This window comes from Elgaria multicarinata, chromosome 6, assembly GCF_023053635.1.
Source record: "Elgaria multicarinata webbii isolate HBS135686 ecotype San Diego chromosome 6, rElgMul1.1.pri, whole genome shotgun sequence".
In the NCBI taxonomy this organism is placed as follows: domain Eukaryota; kingdom Metazoa; phylum Chordata; class Lepidosauria; order Squamata; family Anguidae; genus Elgaria; species Elgaria multicarinata.
This window is the reverse complement of record NC_086176.1, coordinates 71,084,815-71,110,787: the sequence shown is the minus strand read 5'-3', so window position 1 is coordinate 71,110,787 and position 25,973 is coordinate 71,084,815.

Here is a 25,973-nt window from a genome sequence, read left to right as displayed (position 1 = left end):
AGTAGGTGGCCCTAAGTTTTTCATCAGTTTTCCACAACCCTGCAGCCACCTCTGCATATCCTATTCTCCATCCTGTCCTCATGGTTTATCTGCTTTGGGAGAATGAGAACTTCACTGGCACTTTCTGCCTCCTTAGGGAGGATGTGGCGTTAAGGCTGGTGAAACTTAACTCTGAATTTCCCTGCTTTTTGGTGCTTGGTTGAAAACTGTAGAGCCTTAGTGTTGTTTTGTAAACTGTAGGTTTTTTGTTTAAATAATAATAATAATAATAATAATAATAATAATAATAATAATAATAATAATAATAATAATAGGACTCTTAGCCTCTCAATTTCAACAAACTATAAACCACTTTAAAGGGGAGTCTTAAAATGGGCCATTTTACCCAGCTCTGCCCTGCACAATGCTGGCTCTGACTTATGTGAGGCTCTGACTCTGAGAATTTTGTGGCATTGTTGTAAACTGCCCAGAGAGCTTCAGCTGTGGGGCGGTATATAAATGTAATAAATAAATAAATAAACAAACAAACAAACAAACATGGCAGGAAAATAAGCCATGGTGGCTTATTTTCCCTCCCTGTACATGCCAGTCACAAGCTGTCTAATTAGCTTAATTACCCTGACCAGGTGTGGCTTGTAATGACTTCTGAACCCAGCAAGGGTGATTGGATGGGGTGGTTTACAAACCAGCCAGCAACCATAGGACAAGCCATAGATTTCAGGGTGGCTTGTAAAACAGCCAGCCACCCTCATGGAGTTTGGATGTCATGACAACCTGCACACAGTAAGGGTAATTTCACTAATTAGGCAGCTTGTGACTTGCATGCACAGGTCTTATTGTCACTTATTTCCCTCCATGCTCATGCGAACATGCCTGTTGAAACTGCTGCTTAGTGCAATTATCACTCTTGGGGTGGGAGGGCAATTCAGTGTCTCAGTCTTTAATGAACTGTAACCCCCTTCCACAAATGAAAACCCCCTCCCACGTGGAGAGCTTACTGTAATGCAGTCATCCCGCATGACGATCCTTTGTCAGGAATCACATAGGGCCATCTGTTCGAAAGCACCCCCAGCCTCCTGTCACTACATCAAAGCCCTTTCCCTGGAGTACACCCATCAGGAGGAAGGTTTCCAGTCTAAACCTCAGGCTGATATATATGCTTTTCATATGACGTGTGATTGTGTTCAACTTCTTTCATAGAAGTGATCTCTGACATCATAGTCCATTAAAGGACTATGTTACATTAAGGCAGACTTCCCCGACCTGGTGCACCCCAGATGTTGGCGACTTCACAACTCCCATCAGCTCCAGCCTGTATGGCCAGGGATGAGGAATGTTGGTCATTGTGATCCAAAACATTTGGAGGGCATCAGGTTCTAGAAGGCTGCATTAGGGTCGATTCAAATATGAAGATGGTGACTAGCAGGGAAGACGCAGGGTGGTCCTGGCCTTGCCACACTGGACGCAGGGTGGTTCTGGCCTTGTCACACTGGCCTAGCCATAGTGGAAACAGGGTGGGGTTGTCTTGTCACAAACAATTTATTCAGCACAAGCTGTTTTGTTTTTAAAATCCAAGTCCCCATAATCTATGATGCATGTACCCAAGAATATCCACTCTAAAGAATAAATATGCATGCAATATGCAACCTAGATGCTAACATAATGTTTTAGTATATATGGGTTCCTCTGGAAGCTTTTGTATGTATGGGTCCCTCTGAAGTCAATGGAGTCCTTTGCAACTGCATTCTGAAGATACATCTTTGCTGTTTCTCCATATTTACATTGGCTCAACATGTATAGGATCTGAAACTGGAGAACTTCCACAAAATTTTGTTACTACTATTCTTACATATTTTAGATATTCTTACTCTATAACACTTTTACCAACTTGGTGTCTAGCAGATGTTTTACACTTCAACTCCTATCAGCCCCAGCCAGCATGGCCAAAGGTCAGGAATCCTGGGAGTTGTAGTCCAAAGGATCTGGAGGACACCATGGAGGGAAGACTGCCCTAGAATGTGCCTAGGCAACTACCAAGAAAATGTCCCCTTCCTCTTTTCTGGCATCCATGATTTTTAAGGCTTGCCAAGAATATGTTCAGGTGGTTGGAAAAATCACCACGGTGGGGAAAAGTGGTCCTGCAAATTCAGAGACAGGGAAAATCTATAATGAAGACTTCTTTCTCCTTGCATGCACCATCACAATACAGAGCACAAATCATTCACCCAGCACAAGCTGGGGTTTTTTTTTAAATCCAATTCCCCATAATATATAATACATGTACCCAAGAGTATCTGCTCTACAGAATAAATACACATGCCGTATGCAACCTAGACACTGACATAATTTGTTAACATTTTTAGGAGGAGCAGGACTGAGATGCCGGCTGGCATACTGCTAGCGCCTTCATTAGAAATAAACTAGCTGTCTCTTTTTCAATGTTGGACTGTTTTGTTCACAAAAAATGGCCGAAGCGAGCGATATTAAAGAGCAATTAAGGGCAAAATGTTCTCATTGATTGCAAATGCAATTTTAAAAGCTCCCAGTAACCTACAGCTACAATGTCAAGATTGCAGGAAAATGTGATGCAAAGGTCTCAGTAGAGACTGCAATGGGTTTATAGCCTTGCACAACAGGCTTACAAATTGACGGATGGTTTGATACAACCGGAGATTTACAATGCCTCTGTTGTTTTTTACAGTTTCTTCAGAATTGGGAGGCAGTGGGGATTCCTTGAAAGGGACTATAGCTTACTGGTCGAGTGCCTGTCTTGCATGCAAGAGGTTCAATGTTTGGCATCACCAGTCAAAAATATCAGGCACCCACTGATGGGAAAAACCACTCCCTGAGACCCTACAGAGCTGCTGCCAGTCAGAATAGACCCAAGGTAGAGAACGTCCTTCAGCCCAAAGGCCAGATTCTGTTTTGGAGCAGCTCTCATGGGCCACTTTCCAATGGTGGGCACAACTGAAGGCAAAGGGGGCAAAGCCCAAAATTCAAAAAAATGCCAGTATATTGTAACTTAAAGCTATTGCTGCCAGTAACTAAGAGCTTTTCTACATGAGGCATTTATTGTGTGTTCATCATTCCCTACTCACAGTTGCTTCAAATTTCTGTTAATAAAGAGCACTTTTGGTGAGTTTGTTTAGAGCAGGGGATATGAGCCAACAGTGCGATGTGGCTGAAAGAGAGGCAAATGCCGTTTTGGACTGCATTAATAGAAGTATAGCTTCCAAATCACGTGAGGTACTGGTTCCTCTCTAAATGGCCCTGGTTAGGCCTCATTTTGAGTATTGCATCCAGTTCTGGGCACCACACTTCAAGAAGGACGCAGACAAGCTGGAGCGTGTTCAGAGGAGGGCAACCGGGATGATGAGGGGTCTGGAAACAAAGCCCTATGAAGAGAGACTGAAACAACTGGGCATGTTTAGCCTGGAGAAGAGAAGATTGAGGGGAGACATGATAGTGCTCTTCAAATACTTAAAAGGTTGTCACACAGAGGAGGGCCAGGATCTCTTCTCGATCATCGGAAGCCAGATTCCGGCTGGACATAAGGAAAAACTTCCTGACTGTTAGAAAAACATGACAATGGAACCAATTACCTAGGGAGGTTGTGGGTTCTCCCACACTAGAGGCATTCAAGAGGTAGCTGGACAACCATTTGTCAGGTATGCTTTAGAGTGGATTCCTGCATTGAGCAGGAGGTTGGACTCGATGGCCTTATAGGCCCCTTCCAACTGTACTATTCTATGATTCTCTAATTCTATGAAATGGGGTATTATTTCTGAAAATGAAAGAAAATGCTGCTTCTACTTGTGTATTTGTGCCATTCTGCTATAGCACAGTGCCACCTAGTGGTTATGTGGTGGAAAAGCAGGAAAGGCAGTGATCCTTGTGAAGAGTGACAAAATTGAAAGTGAATGCAACAGATGAACACCTTTGTGTAGAAAAGCCCTAAGCTTTAGGAGAGAAATTTCATCCTTTTAGAATTGGGTGGGGGGGGACACTGCACCAAAGTCAGGAAACCACCAAATGATGAGTGGTTGGAGGAGATGGGGACAGAGGAAGGGGCTTCCAGACCATCCCACAGGGCTGGACTGGGACTCCAGAGAAGCCAGATTTGCCCCCTGGGTCTGAGATTTCCAGTCCCTGGAATGGACAATACTGGTCTAGATGGACAAATGTTACAGAAAAGTGTTTACCATGCCATCACTCTGCCTGTTTCAATTAATTTTATGGGAGATCCAGACCATGTCTGTCTTCCACTTGTAAACACACAAACACACTGTGACATCCATATTTTTTTCTTACCGCAGAAAATCTGTTAAGAAAACAAACAAATGATGGAATAGATGCACAATGCCATTGGATTGTTAGTGGTAGGAAGAGCTCTCCATCTGGAAGCATCCCTGGCTTAAGGCAGGTTCCTATGTCTCTTGCAGAGTGGCTCAGATTTGGTGGGGCTGTGAATCCATCCCAGGTTTCAGTCAGCATCAGCCAAAACTCTAAAGGAGCTATTAAAGGTACTGAACCCCATCCCTACAATAAGCTCAGCACCTTGGATAGTTCCTTTACGGTTCTAGCTGGTGCTGATTGAAACCTGGAATGGAATCGCAGCCCTACTGAAATCGGAGCCACCGACCTCCACTGGTCCCTATAATAGAAGAGACTGGGTTTGCTCATAGGAAAAACCAACATGTTTAGCTCAAATTCTCCTATGCTCCAAAGGTAGCATTACCAGGCACACAGGATACTTTGCTCATAATAACACAAGCACATTATTGAGAATAATTTGTTTAGTCGGGATCATTAGCAGCTCCAAACATAGAACCACTGTATACACAAAGGCAAGGTTGTCATTTTGCAGATGACTTCGCAAGCTGTCCTTATGACAAGAAATCACACAGCGGGGATTGCTTCTTCAGAGGCATGGGCCTTGCCTTTGCAGACACACAACTGGTTTTCTTCTTAATTTATACCATTTCCCCCATTCATTGCTAAACCTAGGCTGTCTGATAAACAGGTAGCAGTGCTCATGATTATGCCAGGAGGGATATAAAGCTATTCATGCTGTCAGAAATAATCTCCTGGAGTTTAAAAATGGTAGTTAATTTAGACAGTGCCTGTGCCGGTGCGGTGTGTCATTTTTCTTTTCTGTTTGCCTTTCCTTGTCATGTCATGTTCCTGCGTTGTTCTTTGCGCCGAGTTTGCAATTCACATACATGAAGAGTAGTGCAGGAATTACTTGCAAGAGTCCCAGTCTAGGATACTTATTTGAATTTAGATTTGCATTCATGCAGGTGTGCCAAGTTGTCATTAAAAAAAAAATCTCCAGCTTTGCTGCCACGTTTTAGGGAGCTAGATACACTCAAGATACACTCAAGGGCTTTCCACTCTCGGATGCCCAATCTCCTCATTGCCAGTGCTTCTGCCCATGGCTGGATCCAGACTGAAGCTGGTGGAAATGGACTTCCCCACAGCCTTAATGGAGGCTGATGGCTCTGATTTTGGTGGGGCTTTGAATCCATTCTGGGTTTTAGTCATAACCAGCCAGAACTCTAAAGGAGCTATGAAAAGTGCTGGACTCTCTCTCCAAACTGGATTCATCACCTTGGATGGCTCATGAAAGGTTCTGGGTGGTTCAGACTGAAACCCAAAATGGAATCACAGGCCCACTGAAATTGGAAGCCACCTACCCCCACTGCCACCACCACTTTCTCACAGCAGACCCACCGGCCCTGTGAAAATGCTACCCAGAGTCAGGAGATGCTGCTGAAGGGGGTGCACAGTGGCGTGGTAGAGGGGGGATCCCCAAAAGCAGGCAGAGGGGTCTTCCACAAGTCAACGAAGATAGATCCTGGATCCCACTCGTTTTGTTTACACTGTTCCTCTGGGCCCAATCCATAACGCTGCTCAGAAGGAGAGGCAAATGGAAGCAGGGGCTTCTCTTTGCTCACTTGCTTGGAAAGAGCAGGAGAACAGGCAAAGACACCAAGGAAGAGACTATGAGAGGTTCTGGGGATTCACAATGGGGGGGGGCCTGATGGGGTGTAGGCCTTAGCAGCTGCTGGACTATGTTGACCCCTTATGCTTGTCCTGCATCAACCTGCAACTGGATTTCCTTACAAGTGCTCCAGCCTTCTGTTTCAACTAGCATACTTGCAAGGAATGCTATTCCATTGCAAGCCATGGGTACGCTTTTAGGGAGGGGCAGGGGGAATGACTTTTCCACAACAAACATGGATGAGAACAAAAGCAGAAGTGAATCATGAACCCTACTCCAGATGAAGTAATGCAAATGCTCTTTCTAAGACATCCTGGCAAGTAGGAACATATCCCGGGAAAAGCTGGGTGGCCCATTAGTGAAGTTAGGTTGTTGGAGGTTCCTCCTCACACAGATCCTGGGGGAAAGGCAAAATACAGACAGAGCTATAAACCATACAATAAAACTAGTTTTATTGCATACGTGATGGAGGGGGTGATTGACATGGCTTGGCAGCTTAGAGCAGATGTCTCACTTTAGGTAATTGATGGGAAAGTACAAATAAATGAGGAAAGGAGTTTGACTTCTTCTTGAAGGGGAAAGAGTCGATGAATAAACTGGTAGTTTCCCTTGCATGAGTCCTATTCAAGTACAAGCCATAGGGTACAAGCAACACAGGTAAGAGGAATAGGGCTGGACATGCCAGCCTCACCCACTCCATCCCCAAACTCTATGTGTTGAGTGGCAAAGTCTACAGGGGCTTCTACTCAAGTTTACTTGAACACAAGTAGAAGCCCACTGCAAACCTCCCCATTCTACACAGGGAGATTAAGCAGCTAGGACATAGCATGCACAGGGGCATTGAGGGCAGGGCTGGCACACATGGCTCCACCTCTCTTATTCAGGGCTCTTGTCCTTATCCTCTTTTGCAGCACCGTAATAAGTGGAATATGAGGATAAGACTGCATTTGCTAACTGGGGAGTATTTTCCTAACTGGCTGGGAGGATTCTTATTTCACCTGCTTCTCTAAGAACACTGCTAGGTCTCCATGTATGTTTATTTACTTTCAGTTTTAGAATGTATCAGTTGCCTTCCCAGGGGGCCCTGCCCAAGGCAATGTACAATAAAAGCACCAATGTAAATATAATAGAATACTATGAAATATTTTAAAGAACGATAAAACAACATAAGAGCATTGGTTAAGTCCCAGCCTCAGGCACAAATATATTTTTAAAAGAAAGAATTTCCTCCGCTTCCTAAATACAGCAAGAGTTTGCTTAGGCAAAGTTGATTTGGTTTTGCAGTTTTGGATGGGGTTTCAGAGAGTTGACGAAATGATGGAGAAAACCTGATCTTTGACTTTACCAGTTAAATATCACAGACTTGATGAGACAAAAAGCCAAGCATCCCCTGCAGATTTTAACAAACATTAGGGTTCATAATGGTTGATGAGGACATGCGACAGATGAAGCATGTTCAGCATGCGTCTAAAGTTCCACACATGGGTCATTCAGTTTCAGTGCAACTTCAGCCAGTTACATTTTTGTGTGCTAATTTTGGGATGAAACCACCCTGAAATTGTTCCAGTGGAGTGCAATGGGGTTCTTGGTACAATAGGATATGGCCTTCTGCCCGCTAAGACTTAATAATGGATAAGGTAGGCTGAGATCAATTCATTTATTTCAGAGTCAACTATCTGCCATTCGAAATGAGCTTTAAAACAAATAAAGTGGAGTATTGATGCAGTTAACCCAAGCGTGGCTATGTTCACTGATGTGAATCCTTTCCAGTCTATTTACATAAGCACTCTTCTTTATGCAGCATCTTTTCGGTGAATTCTCGCCAATTTTCAGTGAACTGTGGGGCAAGCACTCCCCCTCCCCTGTACACACACACACACACACACACACACACACACACACACACACACACACACACCACATCTCCCCTCAGTAGTTCTCAGAAGATTCCATTTAATTTTCAATTCATATTGAACAAGCCTATAAAGGAAGATATTTAGGAAGACTTCAGTTGTTTCATCTTCCATGGTGAAGTGCCTCTCGTCTCTGAAGCTTGTTAAAGAAGATTTAACATAATGAGTGGCAGCATGCTCGTTAAAATCGGGCTGATTGGGGGATTTGAGGCAAACCAGCAAAAAAGTTTTCAGCCATTCCTGTTGCAGTAGAAAATACTGCACAACACATCCCTGCAGGAGCGCTAAGAGTTGGCTGTGTTATTAATGAGAATGTGTGATTGGTGCAAATGAGTCATGCCGAGCTGCGGCACATTCCTGTATTCTTAAATGTCTCGTTACAGCATGTGTCAATATGGCAAGGTTATAACTACCAGACACACAGAGACAATGACACCAACAGTAAAGATGTTCACAACAGCAGTGGGCTGGCAATCTAAATATTTAATATGCAGAATGCTTTTTAACTCTTCACATAAAAGATTCTCAAAACAATATTTTGCTGTTCTTCGGCAATTTGTTTCTTTGCATGGAACTCCATATGGGGGTGATGATTGTCCTATCTTTTTGACATTTGAATTCTATTTGAAGGTTTACAGCATCAACGGTGAATTCACATCAAAACCTTGTTGACTGAAAGAAGAGACCAGTGTTTTGTGCTTGGATAAAATCCAGTTGTTTTCTTTTTCTATCATTTCTAGGGTGTCATTTTCTGTTGTTTTTTAAAAAAGAATGTTTTGTTCAGTGGAGCTATCCACAAAACAAAATCAGACTGAGAGGAAAATAAATTGTACAGAGAGAGAGAGAGAGAGAGAGAGAGAGAGACCGACCATCAGAAGTGGGCATTACAGTACAGTCTACTGTACTGTATCAAAAACTCATTTATAAAATATGTAGGATTCTGTATTCCTGGGGATGGTTAAATAGGAAGATTTAGAAGATGTTAGATGATATGCAAAACAGAGGAATCACTGACCTCTTACTAGTTTCTATCCATTTTAGATTATAATAGTTTCTTAAAAGCTCTGTTTTTCTGTAGATTTGTGTGCGCTATTACAATACAGCTAACTATATACAACCATTGCAAATGTTTTTCAGAAAGCATAGTGTTATGCCCATTAAACTCACCACTTCTCTTTCAGGTCTTACTTCATTATCTGTACTGTAATTCTCTGTACAAGTCTGAAAACCCCATGAGAGCATGCCCATAAAAAATTTAAATCCCCCTGATTAGTACCTTAAATTTTAAAATAATATCTCTCTCTCTCTCTTTCTCTCTCTCTCTCTGCCTAATGGAATAAACATGATATTTAGGAAGTAACTTTAATAGTTCTATTGCTTCATAAAATGATCATAATACCACAAAAGAGCAAATAAATTTGAGCAAAATATAAACATTAACATTTTATTTACTACATTTCATACAGTAATAAGAATTTTAAAGTGAATGGCCATATATGGATAAAAACTGAATTGATAATTAATTTTAGATATTCTGTTTATACTATTTTGATGCTTTAATTCCACAAGAAATCTAGGAACCAATTTCTTTACATACATTATTCATTATGTTCAAAGTATGGAATCCTGCCAATAAAACTAATAATTATCTCAGGATAAATGTGTTTTAATGATATTTCAAACATAGCTACTTCAACTGCACATAAATTATAGCAGTGTTGGGGAGGGATGAATAAAATCGTTCAGATGCTATGACTTTAAATTAATTTATGTTGAACACAGTGGGTACCAGATTCAGTTCTGGTTGCCATGGCAACAGACACTGAAAATTTAAACATCCAGTGGCAGGCTGAATTCACCACAAAGAGAGCTCTTTCACATTAAAATTATATACTGGTGAAACATTACGCATATCTACATGCAAACTACTTTTTCAAAAAGAATAGACAGTTCAATCATTTCTTCTAAAGAGTGAGCATTCAGACAATGTGCTCATTTAAGCATTAGTTTCTATGAAATTTGAGGAGCGAGGAAAAAACTACCTTATGAAAAGATCAAGCAGATAATTATCAAAAGACAATGGAAGAGAGAATCAAAATACATTAAAAAGACTGTGCATTTCTAATCATAGTTTGATGATCACCAGTCCATTTTGCTGGATGAGAAAGATGCTGAGCTGCGTATTATTCCCATGCAAAATGAAGCCAATACATTTACAGGATGTAGGTTAAAGGCACATTGCTAATCCTCTCTGAATTCTGAGGGTCGATGATGCATAATAATTTCTCTGATGGTTCTTTAACAAGCTATAAAATTACTAGATTTGTGACTGAGTGTGTTTTGGATCTATCCATGCAATTTTTATGTATCTCTCTGCCTCATCTGTTTCCTCAAACACACGTCTCCATTTACTCCCAGTCTTGGAAATTAGAAGTAATGGATATAAGCCAAATGGTGAAATAAGTGTGTTAGTAATTGCTACACAAACAGTATCAAAGGATTTTGGTATGCTGCCAGCACTGTTTTGAGTTCTGGGCATTTTCTTCCTTTGCTCAACACAAGGAAGGCTGTTTTGAATGTGGGAAAATTGAATGATTCCTTTAAGATTTGAACATGTTTGATTAAGCACTTCAGTACCGAGCATTCTCATTGCCCATGTATTTGACAAGACCACCTCTTGGATATTTAAAACACTGAAGAAGAGCTGATGGCACGGATTCACTTGCAGTTATTCCTGTTTTATTTCTGATCATTGTCATTCACATTAGCCTTCTTCATGCATATTCCTAAACGTGTGAGGACTTAATGTGTGCTGGCCCCGGCTCCAGAGTCCCCATGTGCACCATCCCCGCCTCTTATTCCCTAACCTCGCTGCGTTGAACTGCAAGGTCTGCAAGGAAGTTGAACTCTCAGCACTGTCAGGAATCCTTGCTATTGTAAAGCCTTGCTATTGTCCTTCTGCAAGCAGGCCAAGACTTTTGTATTCAGGCAGGACTTTGGTGTGTAAGCTGGTCTCTTGCTGAAGGGGTTTTTAATTGGTTGGGTTCTGCCTTTTTGTTTTACTGCTGTATTTTAATTGCACTTTTACGGATCTCTTTTTATGTTATATTTTCATTAAGGCTTGGTTTTTAACTTGTAATTTTATTATTGTTAGTCGCTTTCCACACCATTTTTGGGTGGAAAGGTGGGATATTAATTGATTGATTACTTAATTAAATTACTGTATTGCTAGATGACTCCTCCTGTGACTTCATCCACGCCTGTGTGTTACTTGCATCAGTAACTAGCAGTTGCTGGTTAAACAGTGCGAGGAGATCCTCTTCTGGTACCCTTCACCACCCTTATGCCAATTCAGATCAGAGGAGTGTGTGGCAGTGCAGTAGGACTGAATGATGAGTGAAGTTCCTTATTCTATATTTGGAGCTTCAACATGATGAACATGCGATTTAAACCAACAGACATTGAGATTTGCTGAAAGACTTGCTTTGGAAACCACAATGCTTAGTGGGGATAAAATATGATAGGTGGTATGTTGTTGCAGTTGTAAAGAAGTTATCAGTGGAAGGTTTTAGCACACTCTTCTAGCACATCACTTTTTCTTTTTCACTTCAAATTGCACCCTCCAAGCACCACTTTGCAATGGAAAAGATATGTAGGCTAAGCTTTGTAAACTCAATTGTCCGACTTGATATCTTGTGCAAGTCCCTGTGAGCCGCCTTTGAAGGGCAAGAGACTCTGCATTACTGAGATATAAAAAATTAAGCAAGCCATCCCTCTGCAAAATCAGTATGTTCCCCACCCATGGAAAGTATAAGTTGTAAGAAAGCACAATTTGTGACATTGCACAACATCCTTCCAATACTGATCGCGGGCCATGTTTGTTAAGGCATCGTCCTTGGCTTCCATTTTCCTGGCTTTATTGAGTGTGAGCCAAACACATGATAGCCTTAAATGGTCTTCAGCTGGGAGTTTTTCTTTTGCAGTTGAAGCAGGGAGGGGGATAAAGAGACCAGACATGTGTATGGTATTCAAATTTGGGCCACATGTATTGAAAATCTGCAAAGGGAAAATGCGTGGCCGGGCCCCTAACCTAAACCAGTAATTATCCAGGTGTTATATTGAGCAAAACCATTCCATACCTGCAAGGTAGCATCTGTATGATCGCCACCTCCCAGGACTACTCCATTTGAGGAAGGGAGGCCTTCTTGTGTCTTAATAATATCTTAATAATAATTAGTTATCTTAATAATAATTATAATAATAATAATAATAATAATAATAATAATAATAATAATAATAATATAATTTTATTTGTTACCCGCCTCTCCCTCTGGATTGAGGCAGGGTACAACACAAATGCAAACATCATATAACTGAATAAAACAGCTGGAAGAAATCAGTCTTTATGGCTTTCTTAAAGGAACACTTATCCCCCCCTCCCCATGGGGCCATGAAACCCCGAGCGGGAGGCATCAGGCATCACCTGTCACTGAAACAGTGCCTCAGAATGTTCACCATCCCTCATACCCTTAACTCTGCCCACCCCTATCAGACTACCTGGAAAACTGACTAATTAACCTAACAACTGAAACATGAACCATATATGCCTAAAGACACCCCTACCCCATTTACAGTGTGAAGTAGGCAAAAAGACTCATAGCCCAAGCCAATCAGACTATGAGCCAAAAATGGCCTCCCTGTGGCCAGGCAAGCCAGAAGCAGGGTGAGGCATAAATTTTAATCCAGATTTAGTCATGCTTAGAGCTACTGAAATCAATGAGATGTAATTTAGTCATGATTAACTTAATCCCATATATTTCAATAGGTCAACTCTAAGCATGACATGACATATTGAGTTCAATAGAGTTTATTCCTTGGCAAGTCTGGATGCAGCATTGTATCTTGAAGTTTCATCTACAACTAGATGGAGATGCTTACTGTCAAAGGCCCCAACCTGGGTTTTGAGGTGTGTCAGCTAGTTCTGGATGGAGTTACACTCCCCCTGAAGACTGCATTCGCAGTTTGGGGTGCTCCTGGGTCCATCACTCCAAATGACAGCTCAGGTAGATGCGACGGCCAGGAGTGCCTACTATCAGCTTCAGCTGATTCGCCAGCTGTGCCCTTTCCTAGAGTTGGAAGACCCAAAGACGGTAGTGCACGTGCTGGTAACTTCGAGGCTGCGATGCGCTGTACATAGGGCAACCTTTGTGCCTAGTCCAGAAACTTCAACTAGTTAAAAATATGGCAGCCAGGTTGGTCACCAGTACATCTAGGGGTGACCATATTATACCAATTTTAAAATCACTTCACTGGCTGCCAATTAGTTTCCAGGTAAAGTGTAAAATGTTGGTTATTACACCTTTAAAGCCCTACATGGTTTGGGTCCAGGTTAACTGCAGGATTGCCTTCTCCCGTACAATCCGCCCCACACACTCTGGTCCTCTGGGAAGAATTTACTTCAGCCAGCTAAAACTAGATTGACAACTGTTACCCAGAGGACCTTCTCTGCTGCCACTCCCAGACTGTGGAATGGCCTGCTGGGCGAGATCCGCCAACTCTATAGTCTTTCTGAATATAAAAAAGCAATAAAGACTGATCTCTTCCGGGAGGCCTACCCAGTTGAATTTTAAGATGTCTGTCTGTTATTTTAATAATGTATTATATATGTTTTAATCAGTTTTATGTATTTTATAATATTTTTGTATTTTATGCTGTTCCCCACCTCAATCCAGAGGGAGTGGCGGGGTAAGAAATATGTTGTTGTTGTTGTTGTTCAAATTAAAAACTAGAGTGATCAAGTACCCATATTATTCACTGGGCTTTTTAAATAAAGGATTTTATAAAGAATGTATAAAAACAATGCTATGCTACAGTGATGTCAACATGCAAGCACATTATTGTTCAAAGCATTTCTTTTTCTCTCTTTCCTTTCTTTTTCTTATTCACACTGTAAAACCATCTGAATTGGCCTGCATCATAATGTACTTTCAAAGTGCTGGAAATAACTTTTATAATGGCTGTCATTGAAAAACAACAATGCACATGAGTCATGCACTCATCATGAAAATATGACCATTTTGAGAACAGTAGCAGCCTCTGCACATTTTCCTGCTATGGAGAGGGGAAATGGTCTACACTCAAATATGAACAAAGAAAATATGTTTTCCCCAAGTGGATTTAATGAACCCTTCCACCCCCATGTATTGCTGTCCTCTCGCTTTTTCCTTTGTTGGCGATGTGTGCTTTGAATGGAGCCTTGCTTACGAAAGGTGAGGGTGGGACAGTTCTCCTCTTCCAGCATGCCATGTCGAACAAATGGACTTGTGCTTAGTCAGTTGAATAGACTTTTTACTGCTCCAACCCCACCCTCATTGTCCGTAGAAATGGATCCCAGCCAATGAAACGTTAAATCAGTAAATCGCTAGACAACAAAGCCAGAGCAAGGGGAGAAGAAACCCACATCCCTGAGGACCCCAGCAAATCTCTGTTTTTATGAACTGCAGATGCACAGCTGTGCATTATCAAAGTAAAGGAAAACAGATCTTTCACAAATGCAAACAGGTGGAATTTTGCATTGGTGGAGTATCAGAATGGTTTGAGGGGAAAACATTTTTTAAAATTCCTTAAAATTAAGGCATGAATGGATCTGATTTAAACTTAGCATGTCTAAAGCCTTCCTTAAGAGCTATCACTGTGCCAAGTTTCATCTCTTTATCTTTAAAAATTATGCAGGTGTAAGCATTTTGGTTAGCCACAGATGTCAATACCAAAGCTGCCCCTCACCCCACTCAGCCTCTTCCTAATATGGAGAGAGACTTACTTCTGAGTAAACACATAAAGAACTTACTTTAAATTGTGTGGTCACTCAGAAGTTTTGTTTTAAAGTCTAAAACAGCAAATTGGAAAGTAGTGTTCTGCAACTCTATACTTACTTCTGAGGTCTTGCATTTCTTTACTCAGAAGTAAGTCTCTCTCTGTTCAACAGGGTTTACTCAAAGGTAAGCATGCATCAGATTTTAGTATGACTTGGATGTAAATACAGTTGAAATCAATGAGATTTACTCTTGAGTAAGGGAATCAAGCTGACAATAAATGAGCTCCATTGAACACACACACACCTCTGATTCTGCCTTAATCCACTCCTGTGCAGGATCGGAGGTGTGTGTTTTAATGGGAATTAAACTTGAGGGAGGAATTAAAAATACCTTATAAAAAATCAAGGGATGAACCAATCTGATTCAAACTTGGCATGCCTAAAGCTCTATGTAAGAGCTCTTACAGTCTTAACTGTCATCTCTTTGGGCGTTACTAGACGAGGCTCTAGCGCGCGTTACCTTCCGCAGCCACGTCGAGGCTTCCAGATGACGTTCACGAGGATCCGCCGTTATCCCGCGGTGAAGCCTCTTTCTCCCGACTTTAAAAAAGTGAGTTGTAGTGCGCCTTTTCCTGCTGTCCCGCGGTAATTCGGAGTACGTGTGGGAGGATGTGAGGTCACTGCGGTCGGCACTGGTCAGGAAAAGGCGTGCTAAGGGGGAGTGGTCAGCGGCTTCGGTCAAGCCGCCTCCGCCATTTGCGCGCAGTCCGCCAGCTGGGGCAGCGCGGCGGAGCGGCTTTTTTTTTTTATTTCCCCAGTGACAGTTTGCGCAGGAACGGAGGACCGCAAAAGTGGCTGGTGACTCCTTGCGGTGGGCAGCTACCGTGGCCGCATAATGGCGGTGCTGTACGCTGCCTGCTAGTGTGGGTACCAGGCTGGCAGAGGGCAGAGCTGCTTGTGGGCTGCTGCCATGGCTACGGCCAGATGTGGGTTGGCTCCTTGGGATGGGGCAGAGGGCACAGAGGCGGTCATCGCCGCCGACACCTCAGAGGCATGATGGGAGATGTAGGCACAGAGTGGCCATGCAGACGATTGACCTCGGGTCATATGACACCCGCCACGACCCCCATCAGGAAGTGAGCGCATCAATGTTGACCCTCAACAGCACCAGCAGCACTTCAGCTGGCACTGGCACTGCCGCCGCTGCCGCCGCCAGGGCCGGCGGCGGCATCGCTGACGGCTGCGCAAGTTTGCGGTCTTTCGGACGTGCGCAAACCGTGCAGCGAGCGAAAAAAAAAGCCGCGGCAATCAGGCCGGTGTGGCTGCGCAACCGTTCTCGCGGCGGCAGCAGCACAACCGGCGCAAACTTCCGCCACAAATCGAAGGCAGGTGTGGATGATGAGGCGTCACGGCTGAACGGGAAAAGCCGCTTTCACCGCTCCTCAACGACGGAACACCCGGTAGGTCTAGCAACGCCCTTTATCTTTGAAAATGAGGGAGCTGTAAGCATTTTGATTAATTCCCATAGGAGCTCCAATGACTGAGGGGGGAGTCTGCCACTTGATCACAATGTTCATCAACGACAAGAACTAATGAACTGGGGGGAGGGGAAGGAGAAGGGGTGGGGTTGGTGCAACAGCAGCAGGAGAGCAAACAAGTGAAAAGAGAGTTCACCAGTATAGCAACGATTGTGAAAGGCAGGAGTGTTTGCTGTGCTTATGAAACGGAGGTAAAAAATGCAGAGGCAAACTGGAGGGTGAGGGAATAGGTGTGACGGAGCTCCATGGAACTGCCTTCTGAATTTTGAAATCAATTTCCCATTAACTATACTCCCCTGTTCACTTATCTAGTACCGGCATACTATGTCCACACTGCAGCAAGTATATCCCCACTATTCTACTCTAGGTGAAGGATGGTAAGAACTGGGGTCCCTGCCATTCCTGGTGCTTCTTCAATTCTCACTCAGTGATATTGGGCAGAGAGGATTCATTGATCTGCAGGTCTCTACCATGTCCTTATAGCTAATCTTCTCATCCTTGTCCTCGACCTCTCGGTAACTTCCAACATTTATTAAGACAGCAATCCTAATTCCTGGGAGGAAGCCCCACTGAACTGAATGGGGGCTTACTTCATAAGATTGTGCTATAACTGGTATAGAACAGGATAGTTTTCTTTTTATGTTTTAAAATTGGTTTGATTTTCATAATTTGCATACACGTGTTTGAAACTTGTGCAAGAAAGCACAAAAGATTCATAAACTGGAATTTCCAGGCATTATTTCTCATATGATATCAGCATTGCCCCCTCTGTCAGCAAATTATTTGATTTCTTCCTTCAATGAAATACTCTCCTTTAATTAATTTTGTCATGATAGCCCTAATGTTTTCTTCCTATTCTTTCTTCGATGAACATTTTGTGGATTTCCAATATCTACTGAACATGATCTCTGCTTATACAATGAGATTCATTGTCAATACATGAAGCTGTTTGGAACCTGTTCCAAAGTATAATTAAGCAAATAATTGCATGTAAATACATTCTAGTCCAAAACCTGCTAATTCACATTTTGAATTAGAGTTTATTTGACAATAGTTTCTGGCACAGTACTATCTAGGACCTCTTCCTTTTAGTGATTTTAGTAATATGCTAATTAATGCATATGTTATTTGTTGACCTGTTTCAAAACCAAATGATCAATCCATTTAAAAATAAATAAATCCTATTCTAAGCACCTGGATCCAAAATTTATTTTTCTACACATGTCACACAGCTGTGAGGCTCAGTTAATCTAACCTGAAAATACTTACTTAAATAACAATACCTATTCAACAAAAATAGAAATACGTTAAGCCACCACAAACCTGAAACTACTTTTACCATATAAGCAGTACATGATACCAGCACAACTGTACTGGAATTTGTGCATTAACTGTTGTAATCAAGAATAGTCCATTCATTTTAAGTACAATTTTTTTGTAACATCTGTTCCTCAAAAATTAAATAGTACATATGAAAGATATTTCTGATACCTTTATAGGCATAGTTGCTGATTTTAGGTTGTAAGAATGTTGTAAATATCTGAGGTAAAAAGAACATAATGCTATAAATGTGAAAACACAGAAAAGCAAAAAGATTCACCAGTAACATGTAGTTGCATGGTGTATGGGGATAGAGTATTACTGGGGGCAGAAACAATCTTAAATTGATTGCACACAGTCAGGATGATGCATTTCTGGAATCTGAAAAACATTTAGTGTTGTGGGTCTTCTCCACATGGGGCTTTTATTGTGTGTTCATGTTTGGTCTCTCACAGTAGTTTGCGGGTCCTTTACATGACATCGTCAAATTCCAGGATCTCTCCTGTACTTTCTGACCATTATTGTGCAGTTTTTTCCCTTAAGGGAGAAATGCAATATTTAATTTTAATAGCACTTTCAAACATTCCAACTGCTGGTGAATTTCCACAACTCCACTATACCACATATATATCTTGCAGAGAAAGGAACCCACCCACCCCCCGGCAAAAAAGCACATGTAAAGTAGCCGGTCTTAATCCCGCAAAATATCTGGAAGCAGAAGCCCTGAATAAAGGTGTGGGATAAAAGTCTGGTATAGAGAAGCCCATGTTATATTAATATAAGCATACATCTTTTCTTTCCAGTTGTACAAAAATATTTAATTATATCCTACTTGTTCAAGAACTTCCTCTTCTGGGATTTTCTCTGACTGAATGGTTATATTTGGAGAATTTCCCCATTTCTTTTTATACTTCCACAATCTCATGAATTTTGTTCCCCCAGCTGATTTTTCTCCCTCTCTGTGTTCAGCTCTGTACATACATGGAATGCTATAGACATTCTAAAAGATCACTTTCCTTCCTCTTAGCATTTACCAGCAATCCTAAAAAGCTAATGAACTAGCTAATAAGCCTCTAAGAATCTGGTGTGAACCCATTCATCGTACCCATATTTTGCACGTCAAAATAAAGTCTTTGCTGGCTTTTTCAGTGGATTGTTATGTATTGAACCAGATTTGTCCAGATCACAAATCAGCTCATCATGGCTTAGCATAAGATTTCTCAAGAGCTATTGATTCATAGGACAAACAAAAGCTGTTGAACCATTCATGAGATCAGCCCATACATCCACTGAGAAACATCTTAAACATTTTCATAAGAACCTGAACAAATTATTCCTTGTTGAAAACATCCCTAATCCTATGAATTGGGATGTCTGAATCAGATAAGGTACTGATTTCCTATTTTCAACAGAACCACTAGTAGAAGAGGAAAGTATAGGCTATCCATAGAGCCTAGAATTCTCTTTGTCCTGGGAATCAGACGATATCAGAGATCCTTTCCCCTGCCACTCTACAGGTCCTGGATTTGCTGAACTCCCTGATGGCTGAGAGGGGACATCAGGCAATCCCCTGTCCCTGGCTGCTCCAGACAATTGGCATACTTGAACCTGAGTGCTGACCCCTAAAATGTGGCATCCTGTAAAATCCCAGCTTGCCTAGCAATTCCACTTTAAAACAACAACAGCTTTTCTGTCACAATGGGCCTGTTCAGACAACACAATAAGCTATGTTTAGGGTGCTAACCGTTTTGCAGCAAATGATTAGTGAGTGTGTTTAAACCATGGTTATGTAGCCACCATGGTTAGGAATGGTTCACATGACATGATAAGCTCAAAATGCTTAACCACTGTGGCTTAGTGTGTTGTCTGAACAGGAGCAATGTTTATTTGATTCTATGCCCCACCTGAAAACGTGAGCAAATTAAATGTGTAGGCAGGAATTGTGATAAAGGGCATTTACTGCTACAGAAAGGGCCCAATACATGTAAGTTAATCACCTCTCTCTCTCTCTCTCTTTCTCTCCCTCCCTCTATTTGCTCTCCCTGCTTTAATAACAGCATGATAATCTGACTTCCTCTGCCACACATCTAGAATATTTTGCATAACTCCCAGGAAGTACAATATATTAAATGTATTTTGAATGCCCAATGCAGCAGTTGTTGAAGAGAAATGTACCTTACTCACAGCTCTAGAAGCAAGACTGTGAGCAGAAGGCTTCTAGAATAATTGCCGAGTCTTTTTGACGGTGTCAGATACAAATTTTATCATTTGGCCTTTTTTAATTTCACTTGTCAGAATGAAAGAGAACAGAACCTGAAGTGATCCCCAGTATGTCAGGAGTAATGGGAAGTTTGGGACCACATGTTAGCGGCTCAAAAGGAAAAAGAGAAGAAAGCAGAAAGAAGTGTCGTGGCTAGAATGCAAATCTGCCTTCATTTATTCTCTTTCTGCAGTGCAGGAGATGGGAACAGCACTTCCAGTTATTTTCACTGAGGAAAATAAAACATGTTTTACATGAGGGAAAGCACGGAGGTTAAGCAGCTTTAAGAAAAACTGCTACCACTGTGTCAGCCTCTATCAAAAATCACTTGTGTTAACAATAGCTTGTGACTATGTCGGAAGGAATTTTAACCGAGACACAGGAGAGGGAGAAATTTTGCCGGTAAAGCAAAATGCTTTTCCAGGTTGGTGACTTTATCACTCTGGTGATACCATTCAAACAGTTCAAAGCCCAAAAGGTGATGCTATGTTGGCATAAGAATAATCCCAAGCCAAAGATATATGGAAGCAAGACTTCTTGTGTATTCAGCCTAGGGGTGTACAGATTTTGTAAAATTCATCCCATCTGCATTTTTCTGATTGTCAGGTGCCTTTTATTCCACTGACTGCTCAATGATGGAATTGGGTTTTTTCCATTTTCCAATTTAATACATTTGCAAATCCCCCCCAAATGCTCAAACTCCCCCCCCCCAAATGTGCAGATCCCACCCCAAAATGTGGATTTTAGTCTATGGGAGCAGTGTGCATTTTCAGCTGGTATTTTTTAATTTTACATATTTTTCTTTGGACCCATGTTGACGTGATGCGGCCATGGCACTAGGTCTCAGGCTCCTGCATTGGTGCCCCTTCCTGGCATCTGCATGGGAAAGAGTGCCAATGCAGAGTTTTCACCACTGGTGGGCCAAACACCAGGGGGGGGAGGAACAGGGCAGCCAGCTCTCCTCCCTCTGATCGCCCCGTTCCTCTCCCCGCCCCCATTTTTTGCATCTACAGATTTAAAAAATGGGGGGTGGAGAGAAACGGGACAGCCAGAGAGAGGTCAGAGAGAGGAGGGCTGGTTCAGGCACTAAACATCCCCCTCTTCCTCCCTCTCCAGCTGCCTCGTTCATTTTTAATCTGTAGATGCAAAGGATCACATCTACAGATTGAAAAAATGGGGGAGCGATGGGGCAGCTGGAAGGGGAGGAAGACAGAGATGCACAGCGCCCAAAACGGCCCTCCTCCGGCCAATGGCAACCAATCAGTGGGTGCCATTGTCTGTGGCACGCCTCCACTTAAAAAAAAAGTTGGGATAAGTGCCTGACTTCTTTTAAGCAGAGTTTAGGAGGGTTGCCCCTTGTATCCCAAATTCCTTTGGGGCACTACAGTACTGGCATGTAAAAAGCTGGTGAAAAAACCATGAACAACCCACAACTTACGGTTTGTATGTAAAGGCAACCCTTGGCTTAACAACCCACAGTTGAAACCCAATAACAAACCATGAGTTCTTTTCATAGGTTATTTGTGATTAACACTCCATAGTTAAGGGTGCTCACATAACAACAACTCATGGTTCAATAAACTATAGTTAATTAAACCATGCTTAGTCATTACTTGCAAACCAGGTCATAGACTGACAGCAGTTCTCCAGGGATTCAGGATGGATTATTTCCTAGCCCTACCTGGAGATGCTGGGGATCTTCCACTGAGCTATGGTCCCTCCCCTAATATTCAAACATTTCAATTACAGACATAGGATGAGACGTTTCATTTGTGCCTCCAGTGAAGTGATCTCACAAGATAAACTGGCTGTGCTAAGACCTGGTGGCAGGCAGCCCAAACCACTTCAGTATACGGGTCAAAAACTTCTGATGAAATCTTGAACTGTACTCACCCTGTCCCCAGTACAGAATGAAACATTGTGTGGGCATTTCAGAACATCCTAAAACGAGGCTGTGAGAGCATAGATGGCAACAGGAAGCCACAAAAACATGTAAGTGATGATGAATAATATCAATAACCAGCTTGGTGATATGGTCCAGTATTTCTGTCAGGAACTGCTCTGGCAGTCCCTCAGAATGTATCGTAACTGCAGACACCAGATTATTAGGTAAAGGGGGAATCAAGCTTGCATACTCTCATGGCCAAGGGAAGTATGTGGGTCCAAAGTACAGCATGTTTTATGGAGAAGGGCTGGCAAACTATGAACTAGCAAGGGAGCAAACAGAGAATGTGGAATGGAGATAATAGGTTGTAGACAGCGTTTTGTGACCTGGAACACATCATATGTGAGCCAGGAGGTTACGTAGAGGATTACAGTCATAAATGATCTGCGTGGAACCATTTGAAAAGCAGGCAGAGATCCTGTTTACACATCCTCACAGCAGTGGGAGATCAACTTTGCTCTGTTGATCCTAAGCTGTTGCAAAATGTGTGTGAATACTGGAACAACATGTGAGGCCAACCACAGGGTGGGGGGAGGGAGGAATATAAATTGCCAAAAAAGGAGAAATGCATCACCAAAAGAGAGGCAAAAGAGGGCTGTGATTTGCGTAGAATTTGCATATACTAAACTATATGTCTAGAATCATTTCGAAACAATTGCTATAATTTAAATACAGCTTGCCACATTGTGGCGGAAGACGAGGGCCAGGAGACCCATGTGCCTTTGCTCAGTCTGCTGAGGAGCAACTTCAAGGCCCCTGGGCTCTCCCTTCTGCTGCTTTTATGTAATTATTACATTTATATACTGCCCAAAAGCCAAAGCTCTCTGGGCAGTTCACAACAATTTAAACCATAAAATACAGTAATAGTAATAGTAGTAGTAGTATCCTGCCTTTTGCCCAATGCTGGGCCTCAAGGCGGCATTACAAAATTAAAACATATAAAGTTAAAACCTAGAAAAAGAAATATACAAAAGTTAACAATATATTAAGTATGTTCCAATATTAAAACATTTTAAATACACGACCATTTTAAAAGTCCTAGGTATAGACGGAGGTTTAGATTATTCACCAAAGGTCTGCTGGAACAAGAAAGTTTTTGCCTGATAAGATATATAAGATACAATATAAAAATGTAAAGGTTTAAAACTACAATATAAAATAAAAACCAAAATAGCAATGCAAAGGTTTAAAATACAATAACAGATTTAAAGCAACAGAAACTGAAAGACTAAAATGCCTCAGGAAATAAGGTCTCCACCTGGAGCCAAAAAGAACACAACGTAAGCTCCAGGCAAGCCTCTTTGGGAACTGGGATGCCACAACAGAAAAGGCCCTCTTCTTGGTATATTTATCTTTGGACTGAACAAGGACAATCAAGGATAATTCTCTAAAAAGAGGACATATAGCTCCCCTTTCACGTTGGTGTTTTCCTCCCAGCATATGATCATCAAGTTGGAAATGCATACATGAATGTTCCTGAATAGGGAAGGCTTCTACATGGTTGTGGTGTTTGAGTCTGGGGCCAGAAACTACTTTTCATTTTTAATACTGACCAGCCAGTTCAACAACAGCTCTGATTGCAGACATGCTACACAAAATATTCCTGATGCCACCCGTGTCCCAGTGATGTGTTGACCCACAAACAAAATATTTTCTTTTTTCAGTACTTTTTTGTCACTAGATTGTATAAGGCATATAAATAGCACATAATTAAATAGCAATTTTATTCAAGACATCCAAGTATAAGTACAGCTGGGTTTATTTATAGAATGCTTAACAAATAACTGAAATACTTCCTTCAACTCTTATGTCTACATTCTGGCTGCCAAGTTTGCCAAAGCTGATGTCACTCCCAAAACACTGTGATTTATCCCCAGTGCTGTATATAGCTTATGATAGCGATTTACATTTTCCCCTCTGGCAATGCAGTCATAAATCTGGACTTGATTAGATGAGGAACAATAATGCTGAATGATTCAAGACCTGAAAGTGCAGTGGCATTAATGTGCCAATGACTCCTCCCAGCTCCATCTGCTTTTGATCCAACCCAGGTGTTAGCACTGGATGTAAGCAAGTTGACTAACAGAACAATCACTGGTATTACTTGTGGGAGATAAGGAAACTCATGGTGTCTTCCCTGGAATGATAGAATATTGACTTTCAGCCTTGGCATGTGCCTGGATCTCCTACTGAACCTGATCAGGAATTGCAGTATAAATGCAATGGCTATAGGATGTTTAGCCTTGACAACTGGCCACTGTAATGTACTTTTTGCAGGCTTGGCATCAGTATACACAGCATCCTTGGACAGCGCCTCCAGCCCCATCAGGCCACAGAGAAAGTGGCTCCAGAACTTATTACTGAGCTCATCACTCTTGGGTCCCACCCTGCAGGTTGGCAGTGACATTTCCCAGACTCTGGCAGGGTAAAGTCCCTGCTGGGTTTAATACGGGGAGGTGTATAACAAAAGAAACTGAGCAGTATTTGCTTTACTTATCCCAGGGATCCAGGTATACAAAAAAGGGGGGTGTAATAGGGAGCGTATTGTCAGAGTTGCTCTTCAGGGCCCATGGAGCTTTCAGATAGCAGTTCCCGCCACAGGAGTTGTGGGTATCTGCCCCCTCACATATTGCCTGACAGATGAGATGCAGCATTCTCAAGGAATTACTGCTGCCCAAGGTTAGTCAGGGGGAAATTCTCCCCATCCATTCTCTGAAACCAGTGGTGTCCTGGGCTCCTTCCATCCAGGCTCTGTCAGCTGCCACCTCTGGAAGAGGAAAGACACTTTATCCTTGGAGGGTCAGATGTATCCCCTCCTTTACCACCCTTCCTGACTAGCCTTCTTTCCAGCAGCTGCTATCGACTCTGCATTCCACTTCCATTGTGAAGTCGTGCAGGTAGCTGCTGTCAGGGAAGCTGGTCTCTGATGGTACCAGCAGCTGCCAAATAGAGGTAACTGAGGGACATGCCATCACCTGGGGCTGGTGAGGTGCAGCCAGCTGACAGAGGGCTAAAGAGGGCCTTCTCTGTGGTGGCCACTTATGGATCAAGAAAAAAGAGGAAATGTGTCACCAAAAGATGATGCAATTTGATGATGATGATGATGGTGATGATGATGATGATGATGATGATGATTGACATACAGTGCATCTCACCACAGAGTGAAATACTGTGAGCCCGTGGCTTGTGTGTGTGCCTGCCTGTCTAATCTCCTGTCCACATGCTAACTGTTTATAGTTCTTTATCATTAAACTGAAATTGGACAGGACAACCCTTCAAGTAGAGGACTGCTTCAAATAGAGGACAATCCTTTGGCAGCCCTTCAAATAGAGGGTTGTCCTCCATGAAGGAGGACACAGTCATCCTAGAGCTTTGTCAAGGAGTCAGTGTAACATTATTTTCCCTTACCCCATCAGATGTCTTCAACAGTAATGTTTTCAGGTGGTCCATAAACATCATTTTTCTGTATCCCTGTCATATTTCAATACTGGGACCACCTTTTCTGATATCTAGGGCATCAAATTACCATGTTGTGTTCTCAGAATTCATTAGGTTGGGCACACCTAAACAATTCTGAGGGGGTAATGGTTCCTGCTGACCCAGCCATCAAATACCTGTATTGATCAGAATTCATTACTTCCCTTCTCGCATGTAGTACGAGGCTGAATAGGCCTAAACAGTTATGATGGGTGAATATTCCCTGAGGCATACTTATTATTTTATTTACTTACTACATTTCCCCCCCAGCCTTTCTATAAAATATGCCCTGCTGCAGCATATACTATGTTCCAAACCAAATGATAGTTAAGCCCCCTCCACACCCTCCACTGCAGGCATAGCCTCAGCTGCAGCCCACTCTAGAACTAGGGAGGTAGAAAATCTCCTTCCCTTCTCCTCAAGTGAGTTCTAAAACAGTTCAATCACAGGCATGACATCACCTGATACCCTTTTCTGGTAGCAGGATGGGCAGGGTAAGGGCACTGGCTACAAAGAGAGAGACTGAGCATGCTCTTTTCTTGCCAGCTCTGCAGGTCTTTCACACCTCCCTAACACAGTTGAAGAGCATCGACAGACAAGGGGGAAATCGTGTTTCCCTACCACCGCTTTTGTGTCCCACAATAGGGCTGAGCAGTTTCCTCTTTCCTCACACAGGGAAGAGAAGAAGCAAACAATGACCTC